General features: G+C 36.0%; 1 protein-coding gene and 1 pseudogene across 6 annotated transcripts in view; both read right to left on the bottom strand.

Moving 5' to 3' along the window:
• Positions 1–12,648, bottom strand: part of NEO1 (neogenin 1) — a 235,362-nt gene that overhangs the window by 88,176 nt on the left and 134,538 nt on the right. The window lies entirely within an intron of this gene.
• Positions 9,212–11,511, bottom strand: LOC140622843 (small ribosomal subunit protein uS3-like; annotated as a pseudogene).

Here is a 12,648-nt window from a genome sequence, read left to right as displayed (position 1 = left end):
ACACAAGTTTCCTCATACTCCAGTCTGATAATAGAGTAGGTAGAAAAAGAAAAAAAAAGTAAACCTGTGAGTATCAGCATGTCCATAAAATACTGTTCAGTGAGTTCACAGAATATGACTTCACTTCTGCAAATAAAAAGGTTATACATGATGTGTATCTATGCATGTGTGAGTATATAAAATACACACACAGAGGCTTCTTCTAAGGCTTGGGTTTCAACTGACATATCCCATTAGAAAGGCCCTCTCTATCTATTTAAAGTAACTCAATATACCCTCAATAATTCTTTATCAGGGAATTCTTTTCATTTCCTTTAGGCATAAAATCTATAATTATTTTATTTATTATTTGCTCAATGTCCATCTTACAGTACATAGATGCTGTGAGGGTAAAGAATCATGCCTGTTTGTTGGCTATTTCATCTCCACCACTTAGCACAATGAATATACAACGTGATATAGCATATGGAATTTTGCTCAATACTGAATGAATAAAAACACAGACAATGTTTTGTTAACAAAGGCTATCTCTAGAAAGTGAGATTAAGGGAAGGGTTAAAAGGTACATTTACTTTTATTTTAGTCAATTATACATTCTTATTTTTGACAATAAGCATGTGTTATGCTTATTAAAACTATTTTGTGCAAGTTTAGTTTTAAGCAAACCATTTCAGATGCCTTGCAATCTGGTCACATAAGATTTTTGTCTTGTTTTGTAAATCCAAATGATCTAGCTAAATATTAAATGGATTACTGTTGTCCTCTTGAAAAAATTCTCAAAAAACTTGCTTCATGAAGTTAACCTTTTATCTTCATTTTTGATTTAGTATTGGCTAGTAAAATCCCAATCGGTAGCTTTGCCTTTGTACATTCTTTCAAATTACTATTACCTTAGAGTTTCAGAGTACTTAACAATTTACAAATTGCTTTTCATATACAGTTGACTCTTGAACAACATGGGTTTGAACTGCGCAGGTCCACTTACAAAATTTGATAGATATAGTACTGTATTTTCTCTTCCTTATTATTTTAAATTTCTGTGCTTACTTTATTTAAGAATATAGTCCAAAATACATATATAAATATGTGTTTACCTTACTGTAAAGGCTTCTAGCCAACAGTAGGTTATTACTAGTTAAGTTTTGGGGGAACCAAATTATATACAGATTTTTTTTATTGTGTAGGAAGGTCAGTGCCCTTAACCCTCATGTTGCTCAAGGGTCAACTTTATTATTCTACTTGTGCCTCAGAGGTGTGCTGTGCAAAGATTACTGTTTACACTTATGGATAAGGAAAATGATGCTTTGAGAGATTAACTACCTCATCTACACTGGGGTTCAGATCTGTAGTATGAGGTCTGTTTCATTACACACATTTTGGCAGGTTAACTGGCAATGCCTCAATCTTTCTGCAAACAATGTATCTATTTAAGTACCTAGACAGAAAAAATGTTCTGAAATTCCTCTTATATTTAATGCATATATCTCTAAAACAGCTGCATTTAATAGCATATTTGAGTGATAAGGAAATCATATAATCTAAATCCTTCATTTTACAGAAAATAAAAATCAGAGAATTTCAATACCTGAACCAATCACTCAGCAAGTTAATGCAGATGAAAATTAGAACCCAAGCACTGATATTAGGTGCATATTCAATCATAGAAAGTTTCTAGTCATGGAATTCATGGTTAAGATGTCACATTTTATCATAGTTGTCTTGAGTTAAAACTTTTCTTAAAGTTATAATTACTGCTACAAAAAAGCAAAATAACTGATTAGAATTTATTCTTTAATTAAAATCAACACAAATAAAATAAAAGTCAACACCAACTATCATACATCCTAGTGCTTCAGATTTAAAATATTCCACTAATGACTAATGATTTCCTGCTATCTAGCCAACTTTTAATCATGCCAGGTCATTAGTCACTTATTCCAGAATTTCTATTATTCAATATTTACTTTAGATACTATATGGAATTTTTTGGAAATATTTCTGTCAAAGAAAAAAAAGTAAAGCTCAATATGTATCCTTATCTACCATGGCCATAATATCCTAGAAGTCATTTGATGAGTTGGTAAAGTATGAATTTCCTTTACTAAAAACAAGTTCATGTTACTCCCTTTTCACCAACCCATCTTTCCTACTGGAACTAAAAAACTGCCAAAGTATCAGACTTGATATGAATGAATGTACAAAGAAAAAAAAAATCTTGTGTTTTTAAATTCAAATCTTACAAGGTAATTCTGGAATCTATTTTTAAATTCAAGTGACAGGAAGAAAGGCTAATAAAAAGTTAATGGACAAAACACATTGTACTTAATTCTTATTACTCTACACTGTAGTAATTTATAATGCCAATACTTGAAAAAATCATTCAGTAGACAATTCTAAGAGAAAGTATTTTAGCACAAAGTGACAGATTTTAATTTTACTGGCAGCAGATAAAAATACTGTTGCAATCAATTATTTTAAAAACTACAAGATTCTCTACAATCAAGAGCTTCTGTTCCTAGAAATGCAGGAAAGTAAATACTAAAAATACCATTTTAAATATTTTAAGAAAATTATGTTTGACACTGAACTCCCACAGAGTAGATTAACAATTACAAGGGACTGAAGGGTGAGGGAAATATGAAGATATTGGTCAAAGAGTAAAAACTTCCACTTACAAAGGAATATGACCTGGGGATGTAATGTACAGCACGGTGGCTCCAATAAATAATACTGTACTGTGTATCTAAAAGTTGTAGGAGGGGATCCCTGGGTGGCGCAGCGGTTTAGCGCCTGCCTTTGGCCCAGAGCGCCATCCTAGAGACCCGGGATCGAATCCCACATCGGGCTCCCGGTGCATGGAGCCTGCTTCTCCCTCTGCCTGTGTCTCTGACTCTCTCTCTCTCTCTCTCTCTCTCTCTGTGTGACTATCATAAATAAATAAAAATTAAAAAAAATTAAAAAAAAAGTTGTAGGAGAGTTGAACTCACCATGTTCTTACCATAACAATAACAAAATGGTGATTATTTTAGGTAAAGAATATGTTAACTAACCTTACTGTGGTAAACACTTTGCAATATGTACACCTTAAACTTACACAATGTTAAATGTTGATTATATCTCAATAAAGCTGGAGGGAAAAAAAGAAAGTATGCTAGAAACATATTCATTCTCAAATTCTACTTCCCAATTAGAAATTCTGCTTCTTAGTGTTATTGCTTACATAAGACACTGTTTCTAGTGTCTTATATATTTTAACTGTAATTATGAAATTTCATTTTATGTTCAAAGGTGATGACTTAAAAAACTATGCCATCCAAATTACATCACAGGCCAACTGTGGGTGCTCTGAAGTACCTTCTTGCAAGCAAACACTAGCCAGCAGGCTGACAGCCAGTATTACAGACAGTATCTAGTAGGATTCATCAAATTCCCTCTATAGAAATAAGACTTGGTCTCAAAGATGCTCAAATATTTATTTTTAAACCAGATACATGAAGATAAACATCATCACAAGAAATTTCTTTCCACTTTTTTTTTTTTTAAGATTTTATTTATTTGAGAGAGAATGTGTGAGTGCTCACCCATGAGCGGAGGAGAGGGGCAAAGAGGGAAGGAGAGGAACAAGCAAGCCCCACGCCGAGTGTAGAACCTGATGCAGGGCTCAATCACAGGACCCGGACATCATGACTGGGCCAAAACCAAGAGTTGGAGGCTTAACCAACTGAGCCTCCCAGGAGCCCCTCTTTTCACTTCCAATAACGTACTCCACTATGTTTCTAGTACTTAAGTGTCTCTCAGATGTCAGCCACAAAGATGTGCTAGCAAACTCTGTGGTTTATAGTTCTGTTAACAGCTCCTCCTTGGAATCAGTCACCATCGCACATTTCCTAATCATTCACACACCAAGTCTGACTTTTTTCTCTATCCTTATAATTATCACTCTCCTGTCCTCCTTCTGCCTTTTCCCACCTACCCCCACTTTTTTCCATTTAGTAACTTTTACCTGAGACAGACTTCCACTGATCAGAAATAACTTAGAATCACAAACTGTCAGAGCTGAAAGATGCCTATCATTTACACCAGCGTTCGGCAAACTTCTTCTGTATAGGCCCAGAGTAAGTGTTTCAGGCTTGGTAGGTCATAGGGTCTTGTCTCAACTATTCAGCTCTGCCATTATAGTATAAGAACAACTACAGACCAGGCACAATCATTAAACAAGTGTGGCTGTGTCTCAATAAAACTTTATTTACAAAACCAGGAGGTTGGTTGGACTTGGCCTGAGCGCCACTGTTTGTCAACCTCAATTTTGTCCATCTTCCTTTGAATATCTCTTTTTTTAAAAAAGATTTTATTTATTTATTTATGAGAGAGAGAGAGAGAGAGAGAGGCAGAGACACAGGCAGAGGGAGAAGCAGGCTCCATGCTGGGAGCCCTATATGGGACTCGATCCCTGGACTCCAGGATCGCGCCCTGGGCCAAAGGCAGGCACCAAACTGCTGAGCCTCCCAGGGATCCCCTCCCCTTTTTTTATTTTTTTATTTTTATTTTTCATTTATTTTTTAAAAATTTATTTATTTATTTATGATAGTCACACAGAGAGAGAGAGAGAGGCAGAGACACAGGCAGAGGGAGAAGCAGGCTCCATGCACCGGGAGCCCAACGTGGGATTCAATCCCGGGTCTCCAGGATCGCGCCCTGGGCCAAAGGCAGGCGCTAAACCACTGCGCCACCCAGGGATCCCCTTTTTTTAATAAATTTATTTTTTATTGGTGTTCAATTTGCCAACATACAGAATAACACCCAGTGCTCATCCCAGCAAGTGCCCCCCTCAGTGCCCACCACCCAGTCACCTCCACCCCCCGCCCTTCTCCCCTTCCACCACCCCTAGTTCATTTCCCAGAGTTAGGAGTCTTCCACGTTTTGTCTCCTTTTCTGATATTTCCTACTCATTTCTTCTCTACATCAATGTTTCCCAAATTGTGCTCTTTAAGATCTTAATGGGTCTACTTAAAAAGAAGTCAAAAGTTCCATGGTCAAACAGCTCTGTGAATGCTATATACACATATTCTGTTTTCCTCTTGGAGATTCACAATATTAATGAATGCAAAGATAAGGGGGCCAAAGCAGGCCCATTTCTAGCCTTCCTCTTGCAGGCTGCTCAAGTCTCCAGGACTTTTCCTACAAAATCAGGGGTAGCAGTGAAGTCTACTGGAAATTGCTCCGTTTACTTCCTGCAATACAACCCAACACTTATGAAAGGAAGTATTTGTAATTCTTCCATCTATAATGTTTTGGGCAGGAAGTCCTCAAAATTATGTGGTGTATTTTCTAAATTTCAGCACTGAAAGGTAGCTTTAGTATTAGGTTAAGAAAAAAACTTTACTGATTATAGAAGGAACGTATGGTTATTTTAGAAAATTGAAAAAATATCAGTATCCAAAGATAACTGCTGTTAACGTTTTAGTATGAGAATGTCTACGTGTGTGTACCTAATTTTTTAAACTAAATTCAGATTGTTTGGTATATATATTTTTGTATTTTACTTCTCTACTTGACATTTCACCCTGAGATTTTCCTGATGTCATTAAAGAGTGTTCAAAGAGGTGTTTTTTTAAAATGGCCAAAAAACTTGTCCATCACAATACTGTACTATAGTTATTTTTACTTCTTCTATCTATTTTGGGACGAGTAGGTCCTTTCCTATTCTTTCTCTCTTCATCCCTATCTTTTTCTTTTTATATTACAAATGCTGATATAAATAGTCTTTGTCCATATCTTTGATTTCTTCCTTAGGAAAAAATCCTAAAAGAACAATTAATGGGTTGAGTCAGTAATTTTTAACATATAACTGTCAAAATGGTTTCAGTAAATAATGTAACAATTTATATTTTCACTGAGTGAAAGGCACAACCCTAATCATACTCTAATCAAACATTATAAAGTAATGTTCATTACAAGATATAAAATCTTCATTAGGCAAAAGTAACATCCCACTGACTTAATCTTATATCTTTGTGAAGTGGAACATTTGTCATATTTAGAAATTATCTTTACTTTAGTCTGTTATGAACTGTATGCTTAATCATATCCATTTTGTGTACTCTTCTATATTCAGAATATTAAATTTCTTCCCAACTTGTCTCTCTCTCTTTTTTTTAAAGATTTATTTATTTATTCATGAGAGACACACATACAGAGAGGCAGAGACATAGGCAGAAGGAAAAGCAGGCTCCATGCAAGGAGAGTGACACGGGACTCGATCCCGGGACTCCAGGATCATGCCCTGGGCTGAAGGCAAGCACTTAACTGCTGAGCCACCTAGGCATCCCCAACTTGTCTCTTTAATTAAGGTATTTCTCATACTTTATATATAGGAAAATTAAATTTTTATACTCTAAAATACCAAATTTCCATCTGTATTATCTCTTACTTCTTTTATATGTAAAAGCAAGTGTCAAGACTCTTCTATCATCTTTCAACATTTTTATGGATTCAATTAAAATTTTAACTATTTTATTTTGACACAAGGTAAATACAAAATTTAATTCTTTACAAATCACCAACGTCTATGTACCATGGTAGGAACCTTTCAATCCATACTGATTTGTAATTTCATTTATAAAGAGCTATTTCTACTATATAAGTTTCTTTTCCCAGCTTCTTATAGGCCATCATATTTTTTAAATGATATGCATATGAATGGGATTAAAGAGAAGATTTTTTTTTTTTAATCAGCAGGATAGAAGAGGTTCTATTAGAAATAATTTAAATACCTGGAATCAGTAAGAAGGAAAAAACAGTAAGGGAATAAATGATATTTTTAAGTAGATAAAATAAGAGGTTGAAATGTAAGTCCATAGAAAACTGTGGTGGTTTAAGGCAGAAATAAGAATGAATTTTTTGATCATTAAGAAAAAAAAAACCACATGGCAAAAAATTTATCCAAAGACTACAGCAAGGGTGTCCATGCAGATCTTCAAGACAATATGTAGGGATTAACTCTAGCTAAGACAACTGTTATAGAGGCAGAGAAATAAGACTAGATAATATATGATCCTCTTATTATTCCATTTACTAAAGAGAGAGTTATGGAGTTTTAATTTACAATAGTTTGAAAGATTACCACATAAAAATTGAGGACACAATATTCTCTACATACAAAAAATAAAATACTTAAGATGTTTTAATTTGTAGCAAGCTTGGTTAAAACTCTTAAAATCTATCAAAACCAAAGCCTGTTGTTTTCCTCTTTAATCTCTTTCCTGACCTTCTGACATGAACTGCTCTGATTCTAGGCATTTTTATCTAGTTTTCTATTATAACCTAAACTCAATACATCTTAAACTGATACTTTACGTCCTGAACAAACCAGTGCTATCACCTTCTTTTTTAAACTTACTGACATAAAGTTGTTCCTAATATTCCCTTACATCCTCTTAAAGGCTATAGGATTTGTAATGATGTCCTCCCTTTCATTCTTGATTTTTCAAAATCACCAGATTTGTTTTTTTTCTTGATCAGTATGGTTAAACATATTCCAATTAAATTGATCTTTTCAAAGAACCAACTCTTGGTTTCATTTATTTTGTTTTCCATTTCATTTATCAGTCTTATAATTTTCTTCTTCTGAATGCTTTAGATCTAATTTCCTCTTCTTTATTTAGCTTTTAAAAGTTTCATTCCACAGATGCCTGGGTGGTGTGGTGGGTCAGTTAAACAGAAACTGCTTAGGATTCTCTCCCTCTCTCCCTGCACCCCTCCCATTCATGCTTGCTTTCTAGAATAAATCTAAAATGATGATGATGATAATAATAATAATAATAATAATAATAATAATAATAATAAAGTTTCCTTCAAAACACTACTTTAACTGCATTCCACAAATTTTGGTAAGTTCTATTTTCATTTTCATTCAGTTCCAAATAGCTTCTAATTTCCTGTGACTTGTTCTTTGACACATGGATTATTTAGAAGGCTGTTTAAGTCTCAAATATTTGAGGATTTTCCAGTATCTGTTATTGAGTTTTAGTTTAATGTCATTGAAGTCCAAGAATATACTTGGATTATTTAAATACTATTAAATGTTTTGAGACTTGTTTTAAGGCCTAAACGATTTACATATAATACAATAACTGATATAGATTTAAATCTACTATCTTGCTAGTTGTTTTTTATTTGTCCCATTTGTTCTTTATCCTTTTTTCTCTTTTCCTTACTTCTTTTAGATTGAGTAATTTTTAAGACTCCACTGTATTTCCACTATTCACTTATTAGCCAGATCTCTTTTACTTTTTAGTAGTTCCCCTAAATTTTATGATATGCATTTTAAAATGATTACAGCTTACTTCATATAATATTATGATCTGATATGTGATATAAGGATCTTACAACAGTTTATTTTCAATTCTGCTGTAATTTTTTTGTTAAAAAGTTTTTGTTAAAACTGTCACTGTTCTGTCATGCTTTAATTTTGTTATAAACTATTTTTCTATTGTTTTATGTTATAAACTATTTTCAATTCTGTAATTTTTTGTTAAAAAAAGTTTTTGTGGGATCCCTGGGTGGCGCAGTGGTTTGGCGCCTGCCTTTGGCCCAGGGCGCGATCCTGGAGACCCGGGATCGAATCCCACATCGGGCTCCCGGTGCATGGAGCCTGCTTCTCCCTCTGCCTGTGTCTCTGCCTCTCTCTCTCTCTCTCTCTGTGACTATCATAAATAAATAAAAATTGAAAAAAAATATATTTAAAAAAAAAGTTTTTGTTAAAAACTTCACTCTGGGGGTGCCTATGTGGCTCAGTTGGTTAAATGTCTACCTTTGGCTCAGGTGACAATCTTAGGGTCCTGGGATCGAGCCCCTGCTTCTCCCTTTCCCTCTGCCCCTCCCTCTGCTGTGCTCTCTCTGGCTTGCTCTCTCTCAAATTAATAAATGAAATCTTTTTTAAAAAAAGATTTATTTATTCATGAGAGACACAGAAAGAGAGAGAGAGGCAGAGACACAGGCAGAGGGAGAAGCAGGCTCCATGCAGGGAGCCCGACATGGGACATGATCCCAGGTCTCCATAATCAGGCCCTGGGTCAAAGGCGGTGCTAAACTGTGGAGCCACCCAGGCTGCCCCAAATGAAATCTTTTCTAAAAACATTTCACTGTTGGGACACCTGGGTGGCTCAGTGGTTGAGCATCTGCCTTTGGCTCAGGGCGTGATCCCAGAGTCCCACATCAGGCTCCCCTTGGGGAGTCTGCTTCTCCTTCTGCCTGTGTCTCTGCCTCTCTCTCTCATATGAATAAATAAAATCTTAAAAAAAAGGCTTAATTGTTTTGTCATATATTTTAATTGTATATGCTATGAACTATTTTTCTTTAGACCAGAGATCAGCAAACAAGGACATCCACCTCTTTTTTGCAAATAGAATTTTCCTGAGTCAAGGTTGCTTGATTTATACAGCTGATTTCACACTGAAAGGGCAGAGTTAAGTAGTTGTGACAGATACCAGCCCACAAAATATTTACTGTCTAACCTTTTGCTGAAAAGATTGGTGCTCTCCTGTTTAGATAGTAAATTATCTCTTAAAGAAAGAAAGAAGTTTTTATTTACTTTTTTGTTTTTAAACCATTCTGGCCTACTTTCTTTGTGAAGACCCTGCAAGTTTCTGTCAGGTATCATACTACTTCTACCTAAAGATTTAACATTTAACATTTCTTGTAGCACAGGTCTGCTGACAATGAATTTTATCCGCTGCTGTTCTGAGAAGTTCTCTATTTCACTTTCATTTTTGAAAGATATTTTTGCTGGGTATATTATTTGGATTGACTTTTTTTTCCTTTTAGGACTTTAAAAGTGCTGCTCCACAGGGGGTGCCTGGGTGGCTCAGTCAGTTAAGTGTGTGCCTTCAGCTCGGCTTATGACCCCAATGATCCTGGGATCGAGCCCTACAAGGGGCTTTCTGTTCAATGGGGAGCCTGCTTCTCCCTCTCCCTCTGCAGGCTACTCTGCCTACTTATTCTCTGTGTGTGTGTGTCAAATAAATAAGTAAAATCTTTAAAAAAAAAAAAAAGTGCTCCACTGTCTTTAGGCTTGCATCATTTCTGGTAAAATGTCTGCTGTAATTTTTATCTTTGTTCCTCTGTGTCTTTTTTTTTTTTTTTTTAATGAGCACTGTATTTCTTTTTTTTTTTTTTTTAAGATTTTATTTATTTATTCATGAGAGACACAGAGCACCAGAAAGAGAGAGGCAGAGACACAGGATGAGGGAGAAGCAGGCCCCATGCAGGGAGCCAGATATGGAACTCAATCCTGGGTCTCCAGGATCACAACCTGGGCTGAAGGTGGTGCTAAACCACTGAGCCACCTGGGCTACCCCTGTATTTATTTTCTGTGTACAATACAGATTCCCTTCTACATCAGGTAAAGAAAATATATCCCTATTTTATACCTATAACCCTAAACTGCAATCAATTAATAAAGGTGCTGTCCTATTAGCAATTAGCCTTTATCAACACAGTTACTCCCCACAGGATCTCTCTGGTTAGCTCTACTTAGGTCCTCCTATTTTGGCCCTTGCCTCACAATCACAGTTGAAACCAAGGATTTCAGGGAAAGCACAGAAGCATTATGAGCCAGGCAGCCCTAAGAATAAATGAACTAATGTTCCTCTGGGACAATAGAAGGCTGAGTTCAAACAGTGAATGCACAGTATATTCAGGTCATGTGTCTTTTCAAAGATTTCATTGAAAGTCCTTACAGAGCAATATCCAGACTTTGGATCCAGCTGCCAAGGAGACTCTGTTATGCTGTGGGTACCGGCTTACGGCATGGCAGTGGTTCTGGCCTCCCACTCTTCTGTCCTAAGATGGGGGTAGGGGACAATCTCCCATCTTTGGGTTCCATAATGCTCACACGGTCAGGCAGGGGCTTCTGAGGTCCAATCTTACCACTTGGATCCCAGGGAAGCATGATCTTCATTTTGATGCTCAGCACACCCTGTCTGAGCAGCAATAAGGTGCACAGCACTATCAACATAGTAGTTAATGGGGTCTCTACTGTGAATCATCAGGCCAGTCACAAACTTCATGGATTAAGCCCTCTATCCTTGGAGTTTCCCAGGCACCATGACCTCATAGCCTTTGGCCCCACTCTCCATGATGAACCACAGCACATCACAGCAGGCCCTCTAGATAGCAAGGCTCCCTAGGAGTTTGTCACATAGACTCTGCCTGGGCAATAGCATGCAGACCTCTTGTGGCCACTTTTTCAGCATAAAACTCTACACTGCCCTCAGGGAAGCCAAACCTCTTCTGAACCACAGTGGTCAACTCCCAGATCACCTGGCCCTTCTCACCAAGAATATTTTGCATCCTGATGGCCAAATTAATGATTTCAGTCTTGGTTGGTGTAACTTGGACCTCAACTCCATAGCCATCTTCAGCTTGCTCCTGAGTCAGAAACTCATTCAGTCCAGCTCTGAAGATGCCATCAGCAACAAACTTCCTCTTCTTAGAAATCTACACCACCATCCTGCCATGCACACCATCGAAAGGAAAAAGTTCTCTGTGTCTTGTTAAAATCTTCTGGCTGCCTTCAAGACTTCTTCATTATGTTTGGTTTTCAGTAATTTAACTATGATGTGTATAGTGTTTTCTCTTATTACTATTTACTACTACTACTACTACTACTACTAGTCTACTTGGGGCTGTCTGAGGTCCTTCTTTGATCTTAGTATGATCTTGTTCATTTTTTTAATTTTAAAATTTTGGCCATTATATATTCAAATATTTCCTTTGTTTTTGTTCTGTTCTTGAGACTCCAATTTACTTATACCATTTTATATTTTCCCATCTTAGATATTCTGTTCACCTTTTTCTTTTATTTCAGTTTAAATAATTTATATTGAACTATCTTCAAGTTGGTTGTTTCCTCAACTATGTTGAATCTACTGATCACCCTGAGTAAATGCTGTTATCTCTGATATCATCTTTTTATAGTTTCCTTTTCTCTGGTTATATAACCCTTTCATTCTCTGGAAAAATGTGAGTATCTTCAACCTCTTTATGGTTTACATCTTTCTGCCAAAATTCCTCCTCTGTTTCATTCAAGTTATCTACCATTTCCCCTAAATCTTTTAAAATAATAATAATTAAAGTCCCTGTCTGATAGTTCCAATAACTGGGTCTCCATAATTTGGTTCTGCTGATTGCTTTATTCCTCAACAATGGGCCAGTTTTCCCTTGCTCTGTTTACGTCCAATAATTTTTGACTGAATGATACACATGATGTACAGAATAGCAGAGACTGAGATCATTATTATTTATACTTGGAACATGACATGTCAATTCTATCAAACCATTAATGTGAGGAGATTAAGTCAATTTAGATAGGAATTGAATTTGGCATAGATTGTACTGTTATTTTAGTGACTTTTAGCACACCACAGGCTTAAAATTCTAATGATGGACTACCATTATCTTGTGTTTAAATGAGACATAAAGAGCTGGAGTGTTTTTTTCAATTTATCTTTTTCCCTCTCAGCTTTCAACCATTTTTGCATAGAGGTGATAGATTCCCTAACCACAGGAATCTCTCTATATTCTTGACTTTCCTCCAGCCATACAAAGCTTTTGTGTGTTACCTGGTGGTAGGGCAAGTAGGATTTT

The sequence above is a fragment of the Canis lupus genome, chromosome 32, assembly GCF_048164855.1.
Source record: "Canis lupus baileyi chromosome 32, mCanLup2.hap1, whole genome shotgun sequence".
NCBI lineage: Eukaryota > Metazoa > Chordata > Mammalia > Carnivora > Canidae > Canis > Canis lupus.
This window is presented reverse-complemented; position numbering and strand designations above follow the sequence as displayed.